The sequence below is a fragment of the Cavia porcellus genome, unplaced genomic scaffold (genome assembly GCF_034190915.1).
Source record: "Cavia porcellus strain 051 isolate PalLab524CR breed Dunkin Hartley unplaced genomic scaffold, mCavPor4.1 scaffold_4, whole genome shotgun sequence".
Classification (NCBI taxonomy): domain Eukaryota; kingdom Metazoa; phylum Chordata; class Mammalia; order Rodentia; family Caviidae; genus Cavia; species Cavia porcellus.
The window spans coordinates 69,611,401-69,630,856 of NW_026947487.1; positions in this window are offsets into that span (position 1 = coordinate 69,611,401).

The window sequence follows — 19,456 nt, forward strand, 5'->3', positions numbered from 1 at the left end:
GCCTGCCTTACAAGCGCCCAGTCGTGAGTTCGATCCCCGGTACTAGGAAAAAAAATTACTTTTCTTATTCCTTTCTGCATTTTTTTCTGTTCACTTTGAGTTCAGTTTCAGTTTTTTGTAAATGAAATTTTGTTGACATCCCTCTGCCTCCTGTAGTGCCCCCAATTACTGTTATGTTATTACAGACAGACTTAATCCTCAGTCATTTGATTGCTTCACAGGAAATGCCCAATGCAAGTTCGCATATTTGAAACCTAAAACTCTTTTTTCTCCCCTCCCCTTTCCCTCTTCCTGTCTTCCTTTTTTCTTTCTTCATGCTTACACTGCATGTCAACTCATGTGTCTGAATCTAAAAAGTGAGTAAAATATATAGCAACATAGTAGATAGGAGCCAACTATGTGATGTGATATGTGTGGTGTGATGTGATGTGATGTGTGTGATGCAGTGATACTTGGAAGCTTCATCCTTTGCCTGGGTTTTTCCACTTCACTTACATACCAAGAAAGCAAAGTGCTTCCTGTATTCTGACTCCATCAGAGAAGGAACTCAGGGTTTTCACACTAAGCTACATCCCCTGCTTTTTTTTTTTTTTTTTTTTTTTTTTGAGACAGTCTCACTAAGTGGTTCAATCTGCCTTGAATTTGTGATCCTGTCCATCAGCCTCCCATAGTCTATTTCCAATTCCTTTTGTAGTTTTTAATCTTGAGACATTTTCTTTTAATTTGAAGAACAGAGCCTCATGGGTTGAGTGAAACCAGCAAAAGTCAAATGACACTATAGAGCGACTTTAACCTTGAAGTCATCAAATTTTGAACTTGAATTTTTTAGTCTTAAATTTTTGTTAGTACCAAGAATGGGTCCATTTGAGGTATAAACTCACTATATTAAAGTGTGTTCTGTGAACCCAGAATGTTGATATATATGTAAATAAACTTCACATCAGGCAGCATTTAAGTCCTGTTCTTTGCTGTTTCCGCAATGCTAGCTCATTGTCTGATCTAATGTATAGGGGCTCAGCAAATGTTCGACCGTGTGATTTAATCCATTACAGTTTGTCTGTAAATGTACCACGTGTCTCCCTGTTTGGTTTAAGAATTAATGTGTTTTGTGTGGGGAGGGTTGTTGTTATTTTGTATGTTTTTACTTTTGTTTTTTGTTTTGAGATAGGGACTGATTATACATAGCCCAGGCTGGCCTACAATTCCTGACAGTCTTCCTGCCTCAGCCCCACCCCCCCCACCCCCGCCCCAGTGCTGAAATTACAGGCAGGCATCACCATATCTGGCTAAGAATCAGTGTTTATTATCACTTAGCACATTATCTGCCACAAAGTAAGCATTCAGCAAAGTTCTCATTAAAGGTTAGATTTCTATTACGTTATTTTAAAAATTTATTTAAAATGGAGCAACAAGTACAGTTATTACAAATAATTTGTTTCATTCCTTGAATTCAACTTTTAGGCAAAGTGAGCTATCCCAGTGTATGCTGTGTGCCGAGCCCTCCCTGCTTCTGGGTTGCAGAGGCAAAGGACTCTGATGTGGGCAGCTTAGAGACTCTCAGAAAGACAGCCACCCAGTAACAATATGTGAGGTGACACCAAACATCACACTGTGTACCATAAACAAATTAATTTCTGTCAGTTTGGAAAAAAACAAGTAGGAATATAGCTCAGTGTAGAATACTTGCCAAGCATGGGTCAGACCTGGGGTCAATCCCAGAAAACAAAACGTTTGTAAAAACAAAACGTTTGAGAAGCACAGCACAGGGCTGAGAGAATCCTGAGGAAGGGACAGTTCAGCTGCCAGGGGAATGAAATGTTTTCTAACAAACTGATACTTACGTTGGGCAGCATAATGGTAGAAAATATATTCCTGAATTAAGTTATGGTTTAGGAGTTGGTGTAATTTTTAAGGTTATGGTTAATAGGGATTATTTATATTCTAATTCTTTAAAAGCTTATAACATATGTAAGGTATTACATTGTAGTTCTATTTTAACTCGAATGTTTAATGAGAAGACTCTTTAAACTTTTTTTTTTGAGACAGAGTCCTGCCAGGTAGCCCAAGCTATCCTACCTCAGCCTTTTGAGTGCTGGGATTGCAGGAGTGTACCACCATTCCTGGCTCTCTTTAAACTTTTATTAGGTGCTGTAGTTCTACCAACTGGCATCCTTTCGTCTGTTGGTCATATATTTTTAAAATACATTTTTTGAGATTTAAGGAAGATCTTGAATATAAGGTAAGGCAGTTGCTTGGAGCTTTTTCTCACAATGTCAAAGCTGTGGAAATAACCTCATTGTAGTCTTCTCTCTGCACTTGCATAAAAATGCAAACAAAAGCAGAGAGCACAGATTAATTAGAGCTAGTTTATAATTATATAAGCACTTTTAATGTGGTTTTCTTCTTTCTGCATATTCTTTTATGTTGCCATTCTAATTGCAGCATAGAAATGGTTAGATAAAAGCATGATATATTCACATGGTAGAGTATTGTGCAGCCATTTAAATGTTTACATTGGGATCTGGGTGTAATCTCAGCACTCTAGGAGGCTAAGGCATTCAACAAGTTTGAGCCCAGCCTGGGCAGTGTAGCTATTTGATGAGACCCTGTCTCAAAATTTAAAAAGGAATTCAGGAGATGGTGCCACATGCCTGTAATCCCAGCACTCAAGCTGAGGCAGGAGAATTGCCGTTAAGTTCACAGCCAGCCTAAACTATATAATGAAACCCTGTTTTCAAAAAACAAAACTAAACAGAAAAGGAATAAAGGACTGTAAAAACAGTCACCAAAGGTGAAGGCCCTGTCTTTAAAAGAAAGAAAAAAAGGCTGTAGCTGAATGCAAGTGCCCTGAGTTCAATTCACAATCTTGCAAATAACATTAAATATATTTTTAAAAAGGCTTATAGTGGGAAATGCATGGACAAATTAAAATGTAAACATTAACATGTATTGAACATGTATTCAGTAGAAAATGGGAGATAATAAAAGTCAAAAGAAATAGAAGTTTGCAAAGGAGAAATGTGTGAGATTTAAATAGTTTTTGGTGTTGAGATTATGTGTAGATTTTCTTTTTACTTTTTAAATCTTTTTACAGTGTATATATTTTTATTGATGTCATGTGAGGATAAGTTTAAGGTAAAGAATGTGTCCTGAGAGTCTCTGGTAAAATTTCTCTGTAATTAGAAGAGAAACCTCTTTTCTTCTTCCCCTCTTGTTTCTTCTTCCTTCTCTTCTCTCCCTCTCTCTTTTTTTTTTTTTTTTTTTTTTTTTTTTTTTTTTTTTTCTTGTCATGCTTGGGATTAAACCCAGAGCCTCAAATATGTTAGCTATGTGTTCTACCACTGAGTTCCATCCATTCCAGCCCTGGAAAGGTACCTTAAACTGAGGCAAGGACTGATTTAAAAATGCTCCTGAGTTGTTTGTTTTATCTGTTTGATACTGTCCCCAGTCTCTAGCCAGTAATACCTGATTGCACAGGTTTTTTAAGAGAAGTGATTTGTAATATGTATCAGGAACCTAAAAAATAATCATAACCTTTGCTTCAAACCCACTCCTGAGAATCTGGAAAAGGACCTAAAATATGGCAAGTGTTTGTGGTCATGTTTCACTGTGAGTAACAATATGCATTTAAAACTACTCAGTAAGTTTGATTTGGTTGCACCTGAGTCTGAAGAGGATGAACAGTTGATACCCTGGGTTCAGCTGCAGAATGATCAATCAGGGCTGTGGACTCCTTTTGTGCTGTCATTCTCAGCGTGATGTAGCCGGACTCTGCAGTATAATGCTGAATCTGACACAGATGAAAAGGTAAAATACAAAATACCCAACATCTACAACTTGAAGGAACGGGAATTACATTTGTCTCACGGTTTTGAGAGGTTCAGTCCATGTTCGGCTGGCTTCAAAGCAGAGACAGTATGGTGAAAGAGCATGGCAGAAAACTGCCATTTTATGGCCTCTAAGGTAGAGAGTGAATGGAAGAGCCAGGGGAGGACATAGGGAATCCGTCTTTCACCCTGCCTTCAGATCTCATGTGCCAGAAATGGGTTCTGTTGCCACTCTACCACAAGAGAAACCAGAAAGGAGAAAATGATATTGTTGACCTCGATATGCTGCACCATAATCATGTCAACAGAACTGGGCTTTTGTTAGCAACAAAAGGGTATGGTGGATTTTCAATGGACTACTAGCAATATCTACCACAAGCTGTCTGTAGGGAAATATTTACTGCAGTAGCAGTAAATATTTTCAATGGCAAAAATAGGCCAAAAATATGAGAATATTTAAGCAACTCAGGATGTACTTGTTAGGTAAAATATTCAAATTTTTTTTTAATTGGTACCGAACTCACAACTACACGCTTGCAAGGCAGATGCTTATGCTGCTGAGCTAAATCCCTAGCCCCTTTCAAATCTTATTAATAATCATTTTGAGTTAGTCATGGTGGTACACGTCTGTAATCCAAGCACTCAGGAAGCTGCGGCAGGAATATAGTTAACAGGTTCAAGACCAGCCTGAGCTACAAAGACAAGCCTAAACTGCATAGTGGGACCCTGTCTCAAAAAACAAGAAAAAAAAATTCTGATAGAAGTTATTTTAAAATATAAAGCCCTAGAGCAATGCAGAAAACATTATGCTGTTTTAAATGCAGAATATAAGAAGATATGAACTGATTGTAAAAAAAATATTTTTTTTGGACATTGGGATGTATTTGAAAGTTTCTGCTTCCAGATGACAGTGTTATCATAGCTGTCTTTGCCTGCACATTTGCAAACTATCTGAAATCTTCAGTTGGCATCTGATAAGAGCAAGCAAGGTCCAGTATTGAAACTTACAGAATGAGAGTTAGTGGCCGGTGACAAAATTCCAGGAAAAAAAATGGAACATATTTCTAAAATTTTAAAGTTTGTGTTGATATACAACATAGACATATAAAAGTGCACTAAGTGAATGCACCCTAGTATTCAGCACCAGATTTTAAGAAAAAAAAAGCAAAACAAAAAACATTACCAATATCACTTTGGAAGCCCCTTTTAGTGGAGAAGAACTCTTTTAAGAATTACTGAAGTACAAAAGAGAAGAGGGAAAAGGAGAAAGAAGAGGAGGAGGAGGAGGAAAAGGAGGAAGAAAGAACTGTAGACTACCAGAGTTCTTAATGGCACAGAAGATTTATATAGTGTGGAAACGCTGGATGTCTATGTCACTGGTAATTCAGAAGAGAATTCTGAATGCAAAGAAACCTAAGCAATTTTATATTTTTAAAAAACATGAATAAATATGTTTTGGAGGTTGTTTTTTGTATTTTGTGGCAACCCTGAGCTTGTTAGGACTTACATCTAGATGTCCCTGCAGAGCCTCACATACTCAGCAGTGAGCTGTTCTGAGGTGGCTGGATTTAGGATGTACGAATATAGATTAAGGGTGTATGATAACTAAATTAATCCACTGATTTGTTTAGCATAGTTACGGGTTTGCATAGTAGGAAGTCCCATCCTGGGTGTGTGGCAGCAACCAGTAGGCTTGCAGCCTGATGGAATGTAAGGGGAAAGGAAGGCAGGCAGGCTATTTGCTGCCTTCTGCCTGTCCTGCCACGGACTATTTCTGTGCCATGTCCCTCTGCTATGCCCTCTTGCCTTGGAACCAACTGACTATGAACTGAAAGCTCTACAAACTATGAGGGAAAATAAACCTTTTCTTCTTTAACTTTGGGTACTGTATCTCAGAGACAACAAAAGTAATTAACACATAAAATTACATTCCCAGCTCTTTTTATGTTTTGAGGCAAGGTCTTGCCAAGTTGCACAAATTGGACTTGAACCTGCAATTGTGCTGCCTCAGCGTCCTTCAGTGCTGGAATTGCAGTCATGAAACACTGTCCCTGGCAGATATGTGACTTTTAAATATCTGTGACAGACAACTTATCAGAGTTCTTTCAGTGCATATTTATTTTAAAATTCTGATAACCATTGCAGTGACAGTTTAAGTGGCAGAGTTTTTCTTTGAGGTATATGCATACAATCATGGTGCTTACAGCTTACAATTTTATAAATGTGCATATGAAAATAATTGCTGGGTTTAGATAGTGGGAATATAGCTGAGTGGTTTTCTTTACATTTTAAAGATTTTGTAATATTGTTTATAATTTATGTTACTCATTTTTTATAAATTAAAAAACTTCCAGTTCCTTTTTTAGCAAAAGGCAGTTTGCTATTTCTAATATTTAAATTAGTTTTCCAGCATACAAAGGCTATGGGTTCAATTCCCCATACGACATGAAACACAGCAAAAAAACCCCTAACATCAGAATCTGATTTATTATTGTGCGTATGTATACGTGTATACAAAATGGGAACTATAATTCTGGGAAATTTACAAAAGAGGAAGTTTAAAAGAATTAGATGAAAGCTAAACCAAGTGATAGTATTCAACACAAGTTCTTGTTTGAAGAACACTTGAAATCTTCCTCTAAAATTCTTAAATATTTTATAATTTGTGACTAGAAATATAGAAAGTAAAGCATCTATTAATCTACCAGTTTTATTCAATGTCGATATACTTATGCCATATAATTCTTTTTCAAGAATGGGAACATTAAGAGCATAATTAAGGCCCCACCCAGCCATTTCTCTTCCCTTTTTGGTGATAACCACTATCTTGAAGTTAATGTCTGTCATACTTAGAGGTATTTTTCTCTACATTTTTATATATGTATGTATGTTGTACACAGCATTAATTTGGGTTGGGTTGGGTTTGGTCTGGTCTGGTCTTGTTTTGTTTTGTTTTGAGACAGGGTCTCCCGCTGTGTAGTCCAGACTGACCTTGAACTATGTAGCGCAGCCTGGCTTTGAATTTGCGGCAATCCTCCTGCCTCAGCTGCCTTACAGGCATGTATCACCATGCTTGGCCTGAGCATTAATTTGTTTCTTAAAATCTTACATAACACAATATCGTTGTATATATTCTTTAATATATAATAACATTACACTTTTGAGTAATGATCCTTTTATTTTAATTGTATGATATCCATTATTTACATATTTATAGTCATCATTTCCTGCCAAAAAGCAGAATGTATCTACTGTTTCTGCTGGCTAGAAACTTTGTTGCACTAAACAGCTTTGAACATGGCTTCTGGGATGTGTAGTCTAGCCAAACTTTTTAAACTAACACTTAGATAAACTTAGAATTGGAATGTCTGAGTTCAAGAGTCTGTGATTTTTTAAAAATTAATTATGTTGGGCTGGGGATATAGCTTAGTGGCACAGCACCTGCTTGTTAAGTGTGAGGTCATGAGTTCAATTCCTGGTACAAAAAAATGTACATATGTTTATTGGTACATCTATAATGATCACGCTCATACAGAATTTATACCTGCAAATTTGTACAACTTGCTTCTCCCCCCACCCTTCCTCTACCCTCCCTTAAACTCCCTTCTCCCTCCTTATTCTCAAAAGCTTTGTTTCCATTTTTCTTTGTTTTCTCATCATCTTTTTTTCTCCCCACTCTGTTCCTCTCCCCTAGATCTGTTGATTTTTCAGCTTTGTAGGAAATGCAGAGTTACATATTCCCACTGACACAAGTTTGTTTTTTTTCCTACAACCATGTCAACATAGTGTTACTAGTTTAAAGTTAGGCAATCTTTTGTTTATGAATGGTATTCTAACTTGTGATTTATCTTTGTTTTGTTCTTTATAATTTGGGCTCCTCATACAAGATAATCCATGTGATTCTAAGCTTGTGTGTCTGATTTATTTCATGTAACATGGTATCAAGGTACATTCATTTTCCTATGAATGATTCCAGTATCTTTATGGCAGAGTAGTACTCCATTGTGTGTAAACACTATATTTTTTAATCCATTCATTTGTTGATGGACATATAGGCATCTTCCATGATTTAGCTATTATGAATTGTGGGATCAGTTTGGTAATTCATATGTATCTAGGAATCTGTCCATTTCTTTCATATTTTTCAATTTATTGGTGTACAGGTTGTGAAGTACTTAACTTTTTTTTCTCTGAACAATAGAGACATAAATCATTCTCTTCAGTGAACTCAAAGAAATCAGGCATATAGCTAACTTAACTTTTTAATATACTTATGCAGATATATACACATATACATGTGTTGTTTCTTTCAGCTTCTTATACTAATGAGACAATATGATGTTTACACATGTGTCTTATTTATTGCACTAATGGATATTTTCTCCAGTTGCATTCACTTAACTATAAAACTATACAGTTTATACTTTATAGCTGAGTAGTACTCCATTGTATCAAAACACTTCATCTTTTTTATCCATTCCTCAGTGGATGGGCTTTTAGGTTGTTTCCAAGACCTGGCTATTACCAATTGTGCTGCTATAAAACTGGGTGCACATATATCACTGTTGTGATGTTTTTAATTCTTTTGGGAAGATACCCAGAAGGGGAATAGCTGGGTCAAATGGGACTTCTAGTCCTAGTTTTTTGAGGAATCTCCACACTGATTTCCACAGTGGTTGCACCAGTCTGCATTCCTACCAACAGTGAAGAAAGGTTCCTTTTCCCCCACAGCCCCTCTAGCATTTATTATTGGTTGATTTCTTGATAATAGCTGTTCTTTCTGGGGTGAGATAAAATCTCAGTGTTTTAATTTGCATCTCTTCAATGACCAGCAGTGTGAAAATTTTTTTCATATATTTGCTGTTCGTATATCTTCATCTGAGAAGTATGTATTCATCTCAGATGCCCATTTTTGGGTCTTTAAATCTGTGAGGACTGATTTTTTGAGTTCTTTATATGTTCTCAAAAGTAATTCTTTGTCTGAGGTACAGCCTGAAAACATTTTCTCCCAAGTTACATGTTGTCTCTTGACTCTGTTGGTGATTTCTCTTGCTGTGCAAAACCTTTCAATAGGGTGAGATCCCAGTTGTTGATTGTTTGGGATAGCTCCTATGCAATCTGGGTTTTGTTTATAAAGTCTGCTTACACCAGTGTCTTCAAGAGTTTTAGCTACTTTTTATCTTCCAGCAGATTTAATGTTTCTGTTTTAATGTTAAGCTCTTTGATCCATTCTGATTTTAGCTTAGTACATGGTGAAAGATATGAGTCCAGTTTTCATTTTTGTGTGTGTAGAATCAATTTTTCCAGCATCATTTATTAATGAGGCTATCTTTCTTCCAGTGAATATGTTTGGCAGCTTTGTCAAAGATAAGGTGGCTTAGTGTGTCTCGAGTTGTTTCTGTATCTTCTAATCAGGTCCATTGATCTTTGGGTCTGTTTTGTCAGAAACACATTGTTTTTGTTTTTGTTTTATCACAGTAGCCTTATAGTATAATTTCAGATCAGGGATTGTGATGTCCCCTGTCTTGTCTTTGTTTACCAGGATTGCCTTTGCTATGCTTGGTCTCTTATGGTTCCTGATGAAATTTCAGATTCCTTTCTCTAATTCTGTGAAATATGCTATTAGAATTTTGATTGGGATTGCATTGAAGCTGTATAACAGTTTTAGAAGTATGGCCATTTTCACTATAGTGGTTCTTCCTACCCAAGAGCATAGGATATCTCTCCATTTCTAATATCTTCTTCAATCTCTTCTTTCAGAGTACTGTAGTTTTCAATGTAAAAATCTTTTACATCTTTTGTTAGATTGATTCCTAGGTATTTCACTTTTTGGATACTATGGTAAAAGGTATACTATGGTAAAAGGTGTTTTCCAGATTTCTCTTAGTGAGTTTATTATTTGTGTACAAGACGGCTATTGATTTTTGATTGTTGATTTTGTAAGCAGCTACGTTACTGAATATGCCTATTAAATCTAGGAGTCTTTTGGTGGAGTTTTGGGGGTCTTCTAAGAGTATCATGTTATCTGCAAATAATGATAGTTTAACTTCTCCCTTTCCTATCTTTATTCCTTTTATTTCTTTTTCTTGTCTAATCACTCCAGCTATTTTCCAAGACTATGTTGAATAAGAGTGGAGACAGTGGACATCCTTGTCTTGTTCTTGATTTTAGGGTGAAAGCTTTCAGTTTTGTCCATTTAGTATGATGTTGATTTTTGGTTTGTGATAGATGGCCTTTATTAGATTGAGATAAAGACCATCTATTCTAATATTCTATAGGGTTTTTTTTTAAATCATGAATGGGTGATGGACTTTGTCAGAAGCTTTTTCTGCATCTATTGGGATAATCATATTTTTTTCCTTGGCTTTGTTATATGATGTATTACATTTATGGATTTACATGTGTTATAACATTGCTGCATCACTGGGATGAATCCCACTTGATCATAGGGTACAGTCTTCTTGACAATTTGCTGCAGTCTGTTTGCCAGATCTTATTGAGGATTTTTGCATCAGTATTCATTAGGGAAATTGGCCTGTAATTCTCTTTCTGAATTGGGTCCTTCTCTGGTTTTGGTATCAGAGTAGTACTTGCTTCCAGGAATGTATTTGGAAATATCACTTTCTTTATAATTTCATTAAAGAGTTTGAGAAGTAATGATGTTAGTCTTCTCTAAATTTTGTGTAGAATTCAGCAGTGAGCTGTCAGGGCCTGCCTGGTGTTTTATTTGGTGATAGGCTTTTAATTATATCATCAATTTCATTTGTTGATACTGGGTTATTTAGAAGTTTGATTCAGGTTTAGTAATTCATATGTATCTACGAACATGTCCACTTTTCTATTTTTCATTTATTAGAATACAACTTTTCAAAGTAGGTATAGATGATTTTCTGAATTTCTGCAGGCTCTGTTTTGATTTCACCCTTTTCATTCCTAAAAGCTTTGATTTGAGTCTTTTCTTTCCTTGATTTGATATGGTTGACTGAGGCCTTATCAATTTTAATCTTTCAGAGAACCAACTCTTTGATTCATTGATTCTTTGTATTACTTTTTTGGTCTCCAGTGTGTTAATTTCTGCTCTGATCTTTATAATTTCCTCCCTTGTACAAGCTTTCAGCTTAACCTGCATCTTTTTCTAGAAGTTTGAGGTTCAACATTAAGTTGTTTATATGTGCTTGCTCTGTTTTCCTGATATGACTATTTACTGCTATAAATTTTCCTCATTGTGTTCTACAAGTTTGGTGTATTGTATTGTTGTCATCATTCAACTCTAAAAACTTTCTAATTTCTTCTTTAATCTGTGATCCATTGGTTGTTCGGTAGGGTGCTTTAATTTCCATGTGTTTATAAAGTTCTTGTGGTTTCCTTTGGCGTGGATTTCCAATTTCACTGTACTGTAGTATGATAGTATGCCTGGGATAATTTAAATACCTTTACATTTACTTAAACATATTCTATGAGCCAGTATATGGTGTATTTTGGAGAATGTCCTGTGTGCAGCAGAGAAGACTGTATATTTTGATGTTGTGGGGTGGAGCACTCTATAGACATTAGCTAAGTCCATTTGTTCAGAAGTTTGATTTAGTTTTAATATTTCATTATAGATTTTTTGTCTTGTTGATCTGTCTTTTTGTGACATTGGGTTATTGAGGTCTCCCAATACAATTGTATTAGAGTTTATTTGATTTTCGATGTGTTAGTAATTATTTTATATAGTTGGCTATACTGGTATTCGTTACATATATATTTGTGATTGTTATCTCTTCCTCTTGGATTGTTCCCTTTATGAGAAGGTAGTGACTTTAATCTCTCTTAATCAGTCTTGGCTTGAAATTGACTTTGTCTGTGAATAGAATAGATACCTCTGCTTTTTTCTGAGTTCCTGTCACAAAGACTATTGGATTCTATCCTTTGACTTTCAGTCTATGAGTTTCTTTTCGAATTAAATGTGTTCCTTGTATATAGCATATTATGAATCTTGATTCTTGATTCATTATTCTAGTCTGTGTTTTTTGCTTAGGGAATTAAGACCATTAACATTGATGGTTATTGCTAGGATTGTTTCCAAAAGACGAAAAATATTTCCAAAAGATGAGAAGTATAAAATAAAAAGCGGCCTTTATTCTGAGAACACGGAGAGAGATGACCGGCACCCCCACCGCTGGCGTTCGGCGATCTCTCCAGCGGACACGTGGTGTGGGGACCTGTAAATAGCCTCGGTTTGGGGTGGAACCTAACGCGGGCATTAGGGATGCACAGGTAGCCCATTGGTCCTAGGTTTGGCGCCATATGTAAATTTCCAGGGGTGGGAAGATGGCATCACAGGTAACTTCCTAGGGGCAGGGGAGATAGGGCTTCCTGCTTCCGGTTGAGGTTTTCCTGGTTACAGTGGCCTGTCTGGGCCAAAACCCTTTCAGTTATAACTGATACTTATTGACTTATTCTTGTTATATTAGTTTCTTGTTTTGGGCTCTCCTCCTTTTTTCTCCCTCTAATTGTTTGTCTTCCCTGGTGGATTCCTTCTGTTTGAATTCATGGATCTGTAGTCCTTATTACCTCTTTTTAGAATGTTCTTCAGAACATTTTGGAGCGCTGATTTGGTAAATTTCCTCAGATGTTCTTTGTCATAGAAATATTTTATTTCTCCATTGATTTTGATAGTTTTGCTGGGTATATCAATATACCTGCAAGCCTGTCTTCAATATCTGCGATCTTGTCCTTACATCAGCCTAATCTGCTTTGAATATATAGTGATCTTTGCCTTTTTTAAAAATCAGTTTTAGGGGCTGGGGATTTAGCTCAGTGGCATAAGCGCCTGCTTGCAAGCAGGCAGTCGTGAGTTTGATCCCTGGTACCGATAAAAAGAAAAAAAAAATCAGTTTTGGCTTGGAGTCTACTTTGTCTGAACATAGGATAGCTATCCTTGCTTTGTTTCCCACTGCATGGAATGTTGTTTATCATCCTTTGTGCTTTTTTGTCTGTGAGTTTCTTTGGAGGTTAAATGTTTCTTGTGTAGAACTTACCATTGGATTTGTTTCATGATCTGTTTTGTCAACCTGTGTCTTTTGTTTGGGGAATTGAGATCATTCACATTAAGAGTTATTACTGATAGATATTGACTTATTCCTTTCATTGTCTTATTTTTCTGTTGGTTTTCCTTCTTCTTAACTATTCATCCTGACCATAGTATTTATTGTTTGATCTTTTGTTATTGTTGGTTTGATCTTTTGCTTCACTGTTTCTAGGATATCCTTGAGAATTTTTTAGAATGCTATTTAGATGGTCATCAATTTCTTCAGTTGCTGCCTATCATGGAAATGTCTTATCTTTTGTCAATTTTGAAAGATGGTGTCTTAGTTACTTTTTTAAAAAAATTTTTTATTTAAGGAGAAAAGAAAAAAAAAACAGTGAAAGGGTACTAGTTATACAGATTTACAGAAGAAAAAATGAACAGTAGGAAATCATTAGTTAATGGATTACATATTGCCATCTTAGAAATAATTGTTCAAGTCACAAAATTAAAGCTTGTAGAGTTACTTTTTATTTGTTGTGGGACAAAATACCTGACACCCAAAATGAAGGAAGGAAATGTTTATTTCTTACAGTTCTTGGAGGTTTCAGTTCATAATCAGTTGGCTCCAAGGAAGGGTGACATGGCATGGCCGCAATTCATGGTGGCCGCAGGTCATGGCAGCCTCAAATAGCAAAGCAGAAAGGAGCAAGAGAGAGAGAGATACACCTTCTTCCCACCATTATATTATATCCTGGCTCCACCTCTATCACTCACACCACCAATCCAAGCACTAGACAATTAACCAATCCCAATTGCATAATTGCATGAGGCTTGGGGGCCACTCATGGACATAAACCATGAGATTGCACCCCTGGTCCCCACAAAGACTCATACACATCCTTTATACAGAAGACATTTAGTCCATCTCCAAGAGTTGCCACAGTCCTAACTGTTTGAGCATGGCTGAAAAGTCCAAGTCCCAAGTCTCCAGATCTATAGCAAACTCTTAACTGTAAAAATGCAACAAGTTTAAATGTTTCCAAAATGCAAAGGCACAAGATAAACATTACCATTTCAAAAGTTACAAATGGGAATACAAAGTATTGGAACCAAAACAAGTCCAACATCCAGTAGGGCAGACATTAAGTCCTAGAGTTCCATGCTCAGCATTTGAAGCACTCTGGTTGCAAGAGGCTTGGATGATTCCACCCCAATGGTGCTTCCAGGGATTTTAACTCCAGCAGCTTCTTTCTTAAGCCTCCTTTGGTCAGTTTTTGCAGCTTTCCTTGAATGATCCATATTCCTGTCTTTTCCAGACTTAAGAGGTCTCCATTGCATCTTTGGCCTCACCTTTAAATCTTTATATATTGCCCTCTCAGGGGCACACTGCTTGGCTTGCCAGGCCTTTTACAATTGGAGTGGAAGCTGTCTCACCCTCAGAATTTGTGCATTTTCCTTGCACCTAAAATCAGCACCATGTGAATGCTGCCAAGGTTTGCTGCCAGCTGGAGCAATAGCCAGGCTTTTCTCTCTCTTGGCTATAGGGGTTGAGTGCCTGGATAGCTGGGCTCTGTGAACCTGACTGTGAGGAAAAGCTTCTCTATGTTACCACTATTCTGGAACCTGGTATGGTTCCTGCCATTTTGGAAACTCATGTGGCTGCCACCATTTTGAAACCTATGTGGCCTCCATCTCCATTCTGGTGCATGGTTCTCTGAAGCCTTCTCTTTTGAGCAAAGTGTATCACTTTTGCAGTTTTGAGGCTGCAAAGAATAGACACATGCTGCTTCCCTGATGCCACCTGATCATCTTTTTTATTTCTCTGTTCCTTCTCAGCAATCAAAGTCTCAGCTCTGTCTTTACAATCAGCTTTACTGATGTTTCCCTTTTGACCAGAGTCACAGTGTTTTAAATTATCCTGTTGGGCTCTTTGCTCTTGATTTGCTACATAAATCTGGCTAAAACCCCCCAACAATAGCCATACCACTCCCTTAACATTTGACTGCCTTGAAATTTCTTCTCCCAGATTAATCAGTCAACCTCCCTTAATCTTAGTCACTGGCAAAGTCTCTTGACATGAGCAAAATGAAGACAAACTTTCTGCCAAGCCATAACTTACATCAACTGGAGTCCAACAACCAATGCAGTCCTTCTTCCCAGCAGAAACCTCCCAAGTCTAGTCTTTACCAGTAGGCTTTCTATATACTTTCTGGTCTCCTGAGCTCTGACCAGAGTCTCCTTTACAGAATAGCCTAAGCTGTTCAGTTCTATGCATTCAGGTGACATCTCCAAACCTTTCCAAACTGCCCACAAGCCATTTCCAAAGGCTTTTGAACCACATGGCCAGGTATAGTCACATGACCCCACTCCTCTGGTACCAAATTCTATCTTAGTTACTTTTTACTCCAGTTGAAGGTTGAAGGTCTGGAGGTCAGCAGTATAGTGTATAGCCTGCAAGTGCATATCAGGAAGCTAAAGGATCTGCAATGGAAGGCTGAAGGTATGTGCTGGATGCTGAAGAGTCTACACTGGAAGCCAAGAGATGACATCCAAGGTGAAGGTGGAGACTGAAACTCCTCTGAAGAAACAGAAGCAAACCTTCCCTTTTCATTTCCCTTTTATTCCATTCAGGCAACAAGTCTACCCAGGTTGGGTTTTCTAACTTCAGTAAATCCCCTCAGCCAAACCCAGCACTATGTTGATCCAATTTAGTTGGGTGTTTCCTATTCAAGTCAACATAATCAGTGAACTATCACAGAAACTAAAAGAGAAAAAAAAAATACCAAAAAAAGGAGAGAAGAAGACAAATACCCTTAGTCTCCCAAACTCTTAATAAAGTAAAGAGAAAAGTAAAAAATAGAAATTTTAAAAGATTGAGTAAAAAACTAATCCTTTTTAGTTTTTGAATGAGTAGTTTCTTTTCATCATCTGCAGCTTTGGGATCTGGCCAGTCATGTTTTTTTCCGCCTATGTATTTTGAGGTGCCCTGCCTGCACCAGAGACCTGTCTGTCCGTTCACCTAGACCATGGTTACCATCCAAGCTGTGGCACATCCTTGCTACCACTCGTCTTTAGGAAGTGTCATCAGCTCTGTGGTCTCTGCTGAATTTAGGCCATAGACTGGGGATTCAAGCAGACTGTTGAATTTAAAATCAATACTTGGAGGTTTTGGTTTCTCCCTTAGGAATGCAGGGCTTATGCTCCTAAGTGGGAGTTTATACTTCTCAAGGTGGTCTATGTCTGGCCCACTGCCTCTCCCTAGTGGTCTCCCCTGATTGTCTCTCACCCATGGGACACTTTAGCAGGGCCATACAGAGTCACTGAAGTCCCTGACCAGGTCTGTACTTCCTCCCTGGATCTGCCAACTCTCCAGGCTTACTTTTTCTTCCTGGGCATTGCCTTCATCTGTAATCAGGTAGGTAGGCTAGTCAGCACTCCTGCTGCCCTATGCCAAGGAGAAACAAAATGAAGAGCCAGCTTAGAGTTGGTGGATGGTCATTGTTATAATCAGGGTTTACAATGGAAAAGATTTAATACAGAACATACACTATAGGATTGTCTGATAATATTCACCCACAGTCAAGTGCAAAAGAATGTGGGAGATCTTTCTACACACTAGAAACCCAAAGAGTCTAGCTGAGGGCCTAGATCCCACAGCATGTCCTGCACAGGTCCAGTTGAAGACCTAGATCCTATGGCAGTGTCCTCCATGAATCCAACTAGAGGTCTAGAGCTTACAACAACGTCTGATGTAAGTCTGTATTAAGGATCTGTGCTGGGAAGGCTCAAAGGACAGTGGTGGAAACTAGAAAGTCTGTGCCAGTGGGATGAAAGATCTGTGCCAGCAGGCTGAGGGATCTGCACTAGATCCAGGAAGTGACACTGAAGGTAGGACAAGAGCTCCTCTGAAAAGAACCACAGCTGTTCTCAGCCACAGTGAAGACCTGAGTTCCTCTGACAATGAGAATAGCTGAGTTCATATCAGGAAAATCATCTGATAAGCTTCTCCAGGAGAATCAACAGCACACCATCTTCCCTTTCAGTTCTCTTTTTTATGTTGTTTTCAGCAGTCCTCAGGTGGGCCCTCCACACCCAGCACCAGCTGATTCAGCTCAGTTAGGTGTTACAAGTTGATCATTAGCTAATCCACCACAGTCATGTCCTTGCATGGCTGGCAGGGATGCAGGTCTGCTTGTTCCTGTGGAGAGGGATGCTACACTTCTCATGAATCCTTTCTAATAGTCTGTGGTGTAGATTCTGTCTCCTCTCAGATTTTTATTATAAGTAGCAAGGACCTTCCACATTACTGTAGGCTTTCTGCTACTGAACCTTTTATGTCTAATTTCCAGTAACATTTTTTCTCACATCTCTTAAATCCTCTGCTGAGCCATCGCCATACTAATAGTGTGCTCAAGGAAAACCACTATGGCTTCTACCCATTATCAGTTCCAAAGCAGTACAACTTTAGGTGCTTGTATGGTAATGCTCTACATATGTGTCACCCAAATCTTTCTTAGTCATTTAGAGCAAACTATTCACAACGTAGTGGCTTAGTGCACTGAGCATGGTTACAGTCTCTCTGAGTGAGGTATTGGGCCTAGCTCAGCTGGGTGGGGCAGGAAAGAGCCTCTTCCAGGATGGTTCACTCTTGTGGCTTTGGACAAGAAGCCTCAGTTCCTCTCCTGCTCTTGGCAAAAGGCTTCAGTTCCTTCAACATGAGAACATTTTTGTAAGCCTTCATAGATATTCTCAGCATGTGACAGCTGACTTCCTCTAGAGCAAGCAACCTAAGAGACAAAAAGAAGAGGCCAGTGTTAGGTCTGAGAAGAGTAGAGGAAGAGGGGAAGGGAGGGAAAGAGGTCCGTGGAAGGAGAGGAAGGAGTGGGCGGCGGTGGGTGCAAAGATAAGAAATATAAAATATAAGTAACCTTTATTTTGGGAATGCGGGGAGAGACCCTTCTGGCCCCGGGGCGCAACATCTCCACCCCAGGGCCGCTGGTCTCTCTCTGGAACACACTCTCCCTTTCTTCTTCTGTCGAACACGTGGAGTGAGGCCCATAAGTAGCCTCTGTCTGGGGTGGACCCCAAGGGGCATTAGGGATGCACAGGTATTTCATTGGCACACGTTTGGCGCCAGGGACAGGTTCTTAGGGATGGGGGTATAGGGTTACAGGTAAATCTATAGGGGTGGGGGAGGCAGGAGCCCCCTAACTTGGCTGAGGCTTTTCCTGGTTAAAGTGTCCGGTCTGGGCCAGCAACTCTTTCAGCCAGAATCTTGTTTTTGGCAGTCAGTCAGTCACCTCACCCAACTGTAGTCTGTTCATTAGACCTGAGTTGCGAAGTACAGTCCGCAGTCAGAGGGGGAGTGAATCTCCGCCTTTTGAAGGGAGGAGGAGTAAAGGAAAAACGCACATGTTTTAAAACTACCATGCTGTATTTATTTATTTTTGTCTTTTTCATTTTTATCGGTACTGGGGATCGAACTCACAACCGCCTGCTTGCATGGCAGGTGCTTATGCCGCTGAGCTAAATCCCCAGCCCCTACCATGCTGTATTTAAATTGAACAAAATAAGATGCCAGCCTTTAGAAAAACACATTTCTGACACTCTCTTCTTGCACTGTCTACAGTTTTTTAAGAGTCTCACTTTTAGTTTAGGCTGGCCTTGAACTCACTTGAGCTTCAAACTCATGATAGTTCTCCTGTCACTTTCCTGAGTGCTGAGAGTGAATGTAAGTGCCGCCACGACAAGGTGGAAATGTTTTTTAAACTGTAAGCTCTGATCCATAGATAAGCCATGATAGTAGCCATAGCATCTCTGAAATCTGTGATCAGTACAGAAGCGACAGAGAGAGGAGAGGGCTCAGAGTGGTTTGTTTATTTAACTGCTTTTTTGCAGTATAGGGGATTACTCAGGCTCTTCACGCTATGGTTTTTGTTTTTCATTTGCTTGTTTTTTTGTTGTTGTTGTTTGTTTTGTTTTAAAGATTTGGGTCTCAGTCACCGAGTTGCCCTGTCTGGGCTTGAACTTGTGATTTTGCCTGGGCCTCCCAGAGTGTCGCTAAATCCCTCCTCTGTTTTTCTTAAAATTTTATTTCTTCTTTACTTTGTGTAGTGAAAAGGACACTTCATTTGTTTTCACCGAATGCACAAAAGTAAAAAAGCTTCAGATTAGCGGTTAGGAAGGTGAGTTTGAAACCAGAGGGTCTCTAAGTTCCTTACTGCTGAGAAAAAAGGAGACTCATGTTTTTTTTTTTTTTTTTTTTTATTTAAGAGGAAAAAGAGAAAAACACAAAACAAACCATGGTACAGCCTTTGTGGAGATCTGTCTGGAGATTTCTCAAAAAGTTGGGACTGGAAATCCCATTTATTCCAGCTATTCCACTTCTAGGCATATTCCCAGGAGACTCATGTTTTTAATGCGTAACCCGTTAAGGGGCCAGAAGCCTGTCCTCTGTCCCTGTGGATTTCTCTGACAGGCTTTGGGGTTTACAGACTGGCTTGAATGGAGACAGTTCACCAAAGGCTTCACCTCTCCGGGGCCACGTTCCTCCTCAGCAAACCCTAGACCAATTAATGTATTTTGGCTTGTTTTGATGGCTAAATGAGGTACTGTT